The 10645-nt window shown below is 35.9% G+C and overlaps 1 long non-coding RNA gene across 2 annotated transcripts; it reads right to left on the reverse strand.

Moving 5' to 3' along the window:
• Positions 1-5084: 5084 nt before the first annotated feature.
• On the reverse strand, positions 5085-7077 carry LOC145548690 (uncharacterized). Of its 2 annotated transcripts, XR_014084691.1 has the most exons (4): positions 6747-7077; positions 6308-6451; positions 5596-5733; positions 5085-5487 (listed from the first exon to the last, which is right to left on the reverse strand). It is a non-coding gene; the product is annotated as an uncharacterized LOC145548690 (long non-coding RNA). The 2 variants fall into 2 exon arrangements; XR_014084690.1 differs by having other exon boundaries at positions 5085-5733; positions 6747-7066.
• Between the last annotated feature and the right edge of the window lie 3568 nt (positions 7078-10645).

Consider the following 10645-nt stretch of genomic DNA (forward strand, 5'->3'; position numbering starts at 1 on the left):
AGTTACAGTTCTATCCATGTTTTAATGTTGCAGAGCTCAGTCATTTGCAAATAGTTCAAAGTTTAAACTGGCATGTTGTAAATCTTTTATCTGGTCATTTTGTGGAATATTTAACAACTAGAAAATGGCACAAAATTTGCACTCTGATTGGCTGCTGTTAGGCCTACCGATTTTAACTAGAACGTTCATTGCATTTTTCGTAGACGCCTGTGAAAATAATTTCTATTCCCATAACTTTTTTGTTCTCTGGGAAATCATTTTTGATGATAAATACAGAAACAAGTATAAAAATCAAAACATCTACAATAGTGATAGTAATATTAATGATATAATAATAGTCGGTGCAAAGTAGCCTACAAATTCTTTGGTGGGGGGCGGTGAGGGACCTGGATAAGGGCTAGGGGGGCGCTGGGCTGAAAAAGGTTGAGAAACACTGATCTAGACCAACATAAAAAAATAATTACAACAGATAATGTGAGAGACAATAAAAGCATGAATAATAAATTCCATAAAAAAGAGAGATAAGGCTTAGCTTTAGCAGAAGGTCAAAGTTAGAAAAAGGTGGAGGCAATGACATCATCATGTTGAGCGTTGTGCTTCATACAGAAAGATTCCAGTGGAAACGTGCAAAATAAACAATGATGGTCCCAACATGGACCCCTGGGGAGCCTCACAAATGAGTAAGAGCAAACAAAGAGGAATAATCATCTGAAGTGACAGAGAAGCTTAAAGACATTTTAATGATTATTTATTTTTCAATGTTTGATAAATTAGAAGTGAAACATTACATAGGTTAATTACTCAGACTGCCCTTTATTTCTGTTATATAACTTCTTGTACAGCTAATGAAAAAAATACACTTTTTCAGAAAGTTTTTTCAGAAAGTACTTTCATTCTGACCAGCCTCATCAGAACAAATGATTTATTAAATGTGAGTATGCACTGTATATAGACTTCTTCTGATTTTTTTTTTTTGCCTAATTAAAACTTGCAAAATAAATTTTAATACAAACCAAAAACAACATGATTCATTTCTGGTGTCGAACTTAATAATCCTTATGTTTTATACATATAATATTTTAAAAATAATTCTACCACTTTGTTTCCAAGAAGAAATTATTTTTTGAATTTCAGCAAGTCGATATGTGGCTACTTAATATTAACTCAGTCGTGAAGTGGAGGATTGCTTTCTCTCTGCTTTTGCATGTGATCTAGTTCAATCTCTTTTTCCATTCTATTGCTTCTAATTTGGTTCCCTCTGTCTTATTTTTCTATTTTTTGCTAACCTTGTTTACTCTACTTTTTTTCTTTTTCTTTGTTAAAAATTGAACAATTTGATCTGCTGCCTTTTCATTTTGTGAACAGTTTAGTAATCCCGGCACAGTTTCATGAAACAGAACATGAACATCCAAGTCAACATTATTGATTGTTTCAGACCAATTTGTCCCAGCAGTGGAGTAGTCAGGATCTCTGGTGTGATGCATCAAAACCAGGATGATGCCTTCAGCATCTGTTGAAACAAAAGAGAAATGCTCAACGTTTGAATTCTGCACCACTAGAACAGACTTTTCTAGTTCAAAATTTTCCTTCATTTATCAGTCTAAAAAAATCTGAAAATTCAGTACCAAGGACACTCTCCACACTTTAGCTTGATATTTTCAATGCAAGTTATGAAAACATCCAAGATTTTATTCAGGGTTTTAATGAGCTGGTCTAAAACGTTTGACCAGCTCATCAAACCTGCGCTTGATCAAACCGACTCTACAAGATTAACTTGAAATTTGGTGAGTTTTCTCACAAGATATGGGGGATCTAAAGTTATCGATGTTTTTCATTTCCTGACATTTTTTAATATGTTGTAGCAGCGGGGCTAGAATTCAAAATTCAAAATAAAGGAAATCGGCACCAATAAATCGATTTATCAATCTGAATCCAGCCCCCTCAGATTTTCAGTCAAAGATTTGGTGGGTGTGGCCTAATTCATCCCCTAGACATATTAAAACAAATAACACCAAGGAATACTTAGACCTAGGATTACGAAATCTGCTACCAATATGCAGCATCTCAAGACCTACAGAAAAGTCTCTCTGAGCCCCAGAAAGAAAAACATGATGTACTGCAACTTAGTATAGATATATGACAACAAAGTTTGGTAAGATATTCCTGATTATTTTTTATAACGAAAAAATTAAATACATACTTTTCACTTGGTCCAAAGCTGCTTCCACATCTGAGCCAACACGGGAGGTGATGGGGCAATAAACAATGTGGCCTTTATATATGTTGCTGATATGTTTATTGAGCTTCTTCTTAACTTGTTTCTTAAAAGCTTTTTCTGCCCCAAACGTTTTGCCTGTAGTGACATACTAAATACACAGTTAAACAACAATTACCATATAAAATAATGCAGACAATGGGATTTCATCAAGACGTGATTGGAGGAAAAAGAACAATGTTGTGTCTCTGCTTGTTTTACATCTGTTACCTATTTCTATATCCTATTTCTTACATTTCATCAGCGCTTCATCATAGGTGCATTTTGTTGCTCTTACCTGCGCTTTTTCTGAAAAATAAAACAGTATGAAAAGTGAATAATTATATAATTATTGAGTGTCTGTTTGGTATTAATATGAGCAGAGATGATCACTCACTAGTCTGCTCATTCCCCATCTTGTGGTTACCTAGAACAAATAAATAAACATTAATGGTTCCATTCATCTTTCCATTTTAGTGGCAAAAGTACTCCTTGAACTTTTCCATGTTTTGATACATTACAACCACAAACATATATTTGTTTGTTCATAAACATATTTAATCGTACTTTAATGTGGAAGATGAAGTGGTGTACAATTGTACAGTAGAAAAGAATTATCCATGATGCAAAACATTTTTTTTTTTTTACAAATAAAACCTCCACTCCATCCAGTCTCAAGTCACTGCCATGTGTTTGGCTCCATCAATCTTCCCATCAACTCCAACCATCTTGCCTCTTCTTCTTGAAGAGAACCCCCCACAGTATGATGCTGCCACCACCAAATTTGGGAGTGGGCACCGTGTGTTCAGAGTGATGTGCAGTGTAAGTACTTCACCACACATAGCATGGTGGAAAACATCATAAAGTTCAATTTTGGTTTTATCTGAGCAGAACTCCTTCTACTTGTTTGCCATTTCCCCAACCATTGGCTTCTGGCAAACTGCAAATGGGATGTTTTATAGTTTTGTTTTAACAGTGAATTTATTCTTGCCACTCTCCCATGAAGACCACATTTGTGCATTGATGACTAACAGTTGTCCTGTGAACAGATCCCCCCACCTGAGCTGTGGATCTCTGCATCTGGTCCAGAGTTACCATGGGGCTTTTGGTTGCATCTTTGATCAGAGCTCTGCTTATTCAGTCTGCAGGTTTAGATGGACGACCTTGTCTTGTAGGCTTACAGTTGGGCCATACTTTGTTCCCTTTCAGATGATGGATTAGACAATAAGATGTTAAAAACTTGGGAAATTGTTTTTATGTCCTAAACCTGCTTTAGACTTCTCTACAACTTTCTCCTCCACCTGTCTGATGAGTTTCTTGGACTTCATGATGCTATTTGCTCCCCAATATTCTCTGAGCCTCTGAGGCGTCACAGAACAACTGGATTTGTTCTGACAGGTCGCAGTCAACATGCAACTTCTGAAGGTAATTGGTTGCACTCAGAAGAAAGGGGGCTGAATACTTTAGCACACTACACTTCTCAGTTTTGTGAAAAAAGTTTTGAATCATATATATATTTATAATTCTAATAATTTAAAAAAAAAATTTAAATTTGCCTTTACAGAAAAAACTCTGTGCTGAATTATTGTGATGTCAGCTGCTTAAATTCACACTGTTCCAAAACAAAGCAGTGAGAACCACACTGAGGATAAAGATTGATTCATTTATTTGTTAAATGCATGTCAAGTTTTTAAATTTCCAAATGTGTAAATATACATTTTGATTTATTGGATTGTGGCACCTGCGACAGACTGGCGATCTGTCCAGGGTGACCCCGCCTCTCGCCCAGAACGTTAGCTGGAAATGGACAAAAGCACCCCTCCCAACCCCACCAGGGACAAGGGTGTACAGAGGATGGATGGATTGATTGTGGCACGTTTGGCTTTCCAAAATTGTTGGCATAATATTAGAGGCGACTTATTATGTGACACTTTTAGATTGGACCTATAAATGCTATACGTTGAACCTTTCTTTAGAGGTTCTTTAGGACAAAATCTGTTTTGTCTCTCACACACTACGAAAGACTCACGCACACTCAAAAAATACTCAAATTGCGCATACACACTACTAATATGTCACATACGCACACAAATTTTCTCCCACACACATACACAAAATCCCAAAATTGCACATACACACCACTAACATGTCGCACACGCACACAAATTTTATCTTTCTTGCACACATACACTGTACTCACATCTCGCACACACAAAATACAAAAAATTGCGCACATACATTACTAAAATATCACACGCAATTTTTTTTTTTTTTTTGTCACACGCATACATAACCCAGGTAAAAAAACGTATACTTTAGTATACTAAATTTTAACATACTTTAGTATACTTTTATCGATGTACTTAAACTGTACTATTTTGGAACAACTAATTTTGTGCTTAGTATACTTTAGTAGTATTTAAATAGTATTAAATTACAACTAATAGTATATTTTAGTATACTATACATACTTTTTTGGAACAACTTCCAAGTGTACTTGGTGTACTTAAAGTATACTTTTTAAATATCATATTTCAGAGCTTTATTATTATATTTTGATATAATTATTATATTCTGGGTGTAATAATTCTGTCTCAGAATTATATTAAAAATATATATTTAATATACTTCAAATATTTTTTAAATATACTATTAATATATTAGTAAAGTATTTAAATTACACTTTTTATTTTTGATTTTCTGCTATTGATAATAAACTACAATTTTAATTACTTGTGAAAGTCTTTATTCCTACGTACCTATTTTGTAAATGGCATGCATAACTACACTACAGTACTTACATTGTTTTAGGCTAAAATTACATGGAAAGATTAATTACACAAGATGCCCAAGGTAATTCAAATATTTCGTTTTATTACCGACATTTTAAAATGTCCAATTTTACTCACAACTTTATGAACTTTACATAAATTATCAGTTTACACATCAAAAGTAATCACATGAACATAAAAATTTAAGTGTGACAATAAAACATGACAGTGAGGATCAACGACAACATTTCCGTTCACTGCACCTTACAGAATCCTACAAAAAAGAACGATAGAGCAATTAAACAGAGAAAGCATTTGTATTTTAAAGAGAACAGAAAAATGGCAAATAAAAAAATACTTACAATTTTAAGACGTTGTGGACTCGCCATGTATGTGACATAAGAACTGATGATGATTGGGACCGGATGCCTGGGGTGGAAAAACATTTCTGGGTGTCTTTGCCTGTTTATGTTAGAAGTAGAAAAAAATAGTCAGCAATGTCATAGAATCAGTTGATGTTGGCATTAACTATGAAGCTGTTTTAAGTGTGGACTTAAGGAGACAAACTACCTTACAATCTTTCCATCCATGATCTGAACACACTGATCCTTGCAGGGTGGTGAGGGGAGCTGGTGGTGCCCATCTCCAGCAGCCATCAGATGAGAGGCAGGGTTCACCCTGGACAGGTCACCAGTCCATCACAGGGCCCTGAAAGTCAACAACAAATTAAAAATTGAAAGATAAATGTTAGATTAACAAGAAGAGAAAAATTCTGTCCTCCATCCATCCATTGATCTTCCTGCACCCTTGTCCCTCAGTGGGGTCGGGAGGGTTGCTGGTGCCCATCTCCAGCTAACGTTCTGGGCGAGAGGCAGGGTCGCCCTGGACAGGTCGCCAGTCTGTCGCAGGGCAACACAGAGACACACAGGACACACAACCATGCACACACACACACTCACACCTAGGGGCAATTTTGGAAATGCCAATTAACCTAACAGTCATGTTTTTTTTGGACTGTGGGAGGAAACCGGAGTACCCGGAGAAAACCCACCATGCACAGGGAGAACATGCAAACTCCATGCAGAAAGACCGGGGCCGGGAATTGAACCCAGAACCTTCTTGCTGCAAGGCAGCAGCTCTACCAACTGCGCCACTGTGCAGCCCAAAATTCTGTCCAGTTACCTTTAAATCAAATCATGTTTATTAAGCACTTGGTGTTGGTAACACACCAGTTTTTGTTGTTGAAAATGTAGCTAGCTCCTCATTGAAAAAACAAACTTACATCATGAAGACGATGTGGAGGTTCATCCTCAGAGCTGGTTGGTGATCTGGTGGAGTCAGAGCTTCTTCTGAGACAGAAAGTCTTTAGGTTTTCTAACACCTGATTTCTCTGGCTTCCTCTTTCATCTTCATTTGCTTAGTTAGACTGCAAACATATGTTGAAGATAAAATCATTGATGAACAAGTTGGAACAACAACCACCTCACAATATCAAAGTCTCTCTGTCTTATGGAGCTTAATTAAAACCAGGTTAGTTTATGAATTAAAGTACAAGACACAACAAACAACCTCCGTGCAGTTATAACATGAAGCTGAATGATTACTATAATAATCATACACGTCACAATAAAATTGATAAATTATTTAAGAAACCAACGTAAGTTATATATCTTCACAGCACTGTTTATAATTAAATGAAGATAATTAATAAGCAAACTTACCACCAGCTAGCAACACTTAGCAGCCTTCATCCCCACGGGCTCCTTTTGTGACACACATTTCATTTCCATCGGTTGTTGTCCCGTTGTGTTGTCGTCTAACTCGGACTAGGACGTCACCAGCTTGAATTTACCAAAATTAGTAACTATTGTCAAGGCCTTCTCTACTTTTAAGGCAATAATATGCGAATAAAAATGGCAAATTTGAACAGCGTCTGTTATCTTCCCTGTGTTCAAGTTTTTTCTTCTCTTTGTGGTGTTTTTTAAATAAATGAAATGTGCAATACCGCCACCATCTGGTCTGGAGTATGAACTGGAGGAGCTAATGCCGTTGATTATAAGGTTGTACATCACACATCTGAAAATTGATTGGATACTTTCTTAAAAATTACATTATGATTGTCCTTTTTTTATTGTATGCCATTTTAATAAACAGTAAAAGATTATTAAGGCACTTAAAAATTCATACATATTCATTCATATTTTGTTCACTTAAAGTATAATTTTATTTAATATATTAAAAGTGTATTTTTTACAATTATGTTTAAGTGTGTTTAAAGTACTAATTTCAAAATTGGTAAAAGTGTGTTTTTAGTATACTTCAGATGTACTTATAGGTAGTACACTTAATAATTCGTATACTTTCACGAATTTAAGTATGTTTGAAGTAGCTAAAGTATACTTTTTTGAAGGGTGTACAGAAAACGGATGGATGGATTGTGGCACGTTTGGCTTTCCATACCTGCCGCGGTCCAAATTGTTGGCATAATATTAGAGGCGACTTATTATGTGACACTTTTAGATTGGACCTGTAAATGCTATACGTTGAACCTTTCTTAGCTTTCTTTAGAGGTTCTACAGCAGTAACTTAATTCTGTTCACCTCCAGCCCAGATCCTGTGAGCCTCGGGGAGAACACGCTGGTAGAAATGGTACGTGGAGCGGAGCGTGAACTGAGTGGCTCTACCATTACCCAAAGCAGAGGTAACGTCACCGTAACGGTAATGGTTTGACGGTAGAGAAGAGGGCGAGTTGTAGTCATAAATGCAAGTGAATGTCCAAATTAAGACAAAATCAAAGCTTCCTTGATCAGCTACATTTCTCACATAAATCCCTTTAAAAAAAAAAAAAGTCAATACAGCCCAGAATGACAGTGAAAAATCTCTTCTCCTACCTTTGCTGTTGGTCCTGCAGTAGCTGAAAATAAGAGTGAAAGCGCTAAAAGAATGCTTTCACTTTCACTTTAGGACAAACCACGTGGTTCACAGCAAGTTTGCTTGCCCAACATGAAGACAATCCTCCATTCCATGACAACACACTGTTTACAGTATGTTGCCATGTTTGGGCTCGACAGCAACAAATTTACTAATACGTTTTACTGTCAATGACAAAAATAATGAAAATGCTCTACATTACATGTTACAATGAAAAATAAACAAAAGAGAAACAAACAAAAAACCTATAAAAAAGATTTTAAATATGAAGTAGAATATGAACAGTATGAATTGCATGAGTACATAAGTGAGTGCATATAGTGCCTATAAAAAGTATTCACACCCTTGGATGTTTGACCCTATTATTATTTTTGACAAATCCATAATGAGCAACAAAATGTCTTTTTTAAAACAAAACATTTACAAAAACCTTGTATTGTCAAAGAGTAAATTAAGTTTAATAACAAATAATAACAAAAATAATGAACATAAAATAAGTGCATACATATTCACCCAACACAGAAAACCTACTTGGCTGAGTTATTGGGTATTGGTTAATAAATACTAGATGTTATTTTTCTCATCTTCAGATTAAGATAAATTATATTAGGTTGCAGCCTCCTGAGTAATCTGTTGGTGAATAGTAAGCTATTCTTAAGGTTTTGAACTGTTATTTATTGTACTTTTCTGCATAAACAAACATTAATCAATGAGTAATGCTCTGAAATTTACTGAATACTTATTCCCAAGGGCGTAGGAACGAGTCTTTAATTGGGGGGACGCATATCGGAAACCTGACAGATCAGTAAATAGCTTGAGCAGAAATGTCAAACTATTGCGCCATCAACACGTCAGTAATGCATTACTCTAATCTGACTCTTGTTTCAGTAACAAGTATTCTAACACGTTACTATTTACAATCCAATAATCAGATTAAAGTTATGCATACTATAATGACCGTCATTCCAGGATGAACACTCACTTTAGCATTTGCCTCACAACTAGCAAGCTACATACTCTGGTAGCACAGACAGGCTACCAGATTCTGATAAATCTTATTGGTCAAAATGCACTGATATAAATTGACTGGTAATTGAATTGGTTCTACATCTTTCTAAAACCAAAGTATTAAACAGCTCATAAAATAAGACACGGCAGTTTTAAACTCAGCAGTTTGACCAACAAAAATAAAGTCTAAAAAACAAGTTTTGTTCTTCTTGAACAACTTTCTACATCAGTGCAACAGTTTGATCTACAAAATAAATAAAAATGATACTTTTCATGTCTAACAGACCTTTAGCTCCTCGCTGTTAACTCAGTCTCACTTTCCAGCCCTACATTCAGTAATTTACCGAAGAAGACCCATAAAAAACACTTAAGCAAAAAACCTAAATGTTTTTATTCTCCTGTCATTTTCAGCTGCAAACATTTAACTGAAATATCTACAGATATGTGCTTCTGTCTCTGCCTCCCTCTGACTCTCTGCAGCCTGATGTTCCTGCATGGATTCATGGATTTACAACAGACACTACAGTAATGTACAGTGTCAGAATGTGAACTAAAAATAAAAAATATGTTTTATGATACAGAATGAGAATTTAAACTTAATTTTCAGATGTATATATTATTATACATGTCAACTCTCTAGCAAAAATGTTCACTAATTTATTTTTAAACCTCTTCTCAAGCACTTTTCTTATCGTCTCCTAACAATAAGAAGGTGTAATGAAAAAAATATTGAAACGTTGAAAGAAATCAACCTGACATCAGTCTTCACCCGTTCTCCTTTCTGGTTTTATTGAAATTCATATAATTTTTATATCTTCACACTCTGAAACTCCACCTGGCTCTCCTATGTCTTCCCTGACCTGCTCCTCTCATAATAAAACAGTTTAGTTTATTTAAAAATTAAAAACAGTTAATACATATTTCAAACTAAATGAAGACCTCACCAGAGCTTCTCCACCTTTCTTCAACATCATTCTAGCACTGCTGTTCTAAATATCTAAATAATATGAATATATGTTAAGTGGTCAGTATGATAAGGTGTTGCTCACTTTTAATAATAAAAAGGCTCATTTTGCTGCTGTTTCAGTCTCATTCTAAATCATTGTGACTAGACTAGCTAACTTTTAAACAAAGTTAGCAGTAAAATTTTGGACATGTGACTATCCCAGAATTAAAACAGCTTAAAGAGATTTAGTTCTATATATGAAAGTAAACTGACAAGATGTTATAAACGATCATAGCAAAATTCCTGACAGATCGTTTACTTCATTCAAACGAAGTTTCTCTAACTCTGCTGCTGCCTTTACTCTGAGCCGTTCAGAGGGGGAGGGGGAGGACGGAGGAAGCGCTCTGCTGAATGCGCTGTTGTGCGCCTTCAAAATAAAAGCATGCGAGTGGAAGATTTTAAAATTCTTCGCAACTGCGGTGAAATTATTGGGGGGGGGACGAACGTGGCTCTCTCCAATATTGGGGGGACATGTCCCCCCAGTCCCCCCCGCTTCCTACGCCTATGCTTAAATCTTAAAATGGAAAAACGGTCCTTACACTGAATAAAAAACAAGAACCCCCTCAGGCGCCCCATTTCCACCCCCCCCACCCCCCACACACACACACACACAAACAGTGTGTGGAGATGGGGCGCCACACACACACACACTGTGTGTGGAGATGGGGCGCCTGA

This window comes from Poecilia reticulata, chromosome 2, assembly GCF_904066995.2.
Source record: "Poecilia reticulata chromosome 2, P_reticulata-male-v2, whole genome shotgun sequence".
NCBI lineage: Eukaryota > Metazoa > Chordata > Actinopteri > Cyprinodontiformes > Poeciliidae > Poecilia > Poecilia reticulata.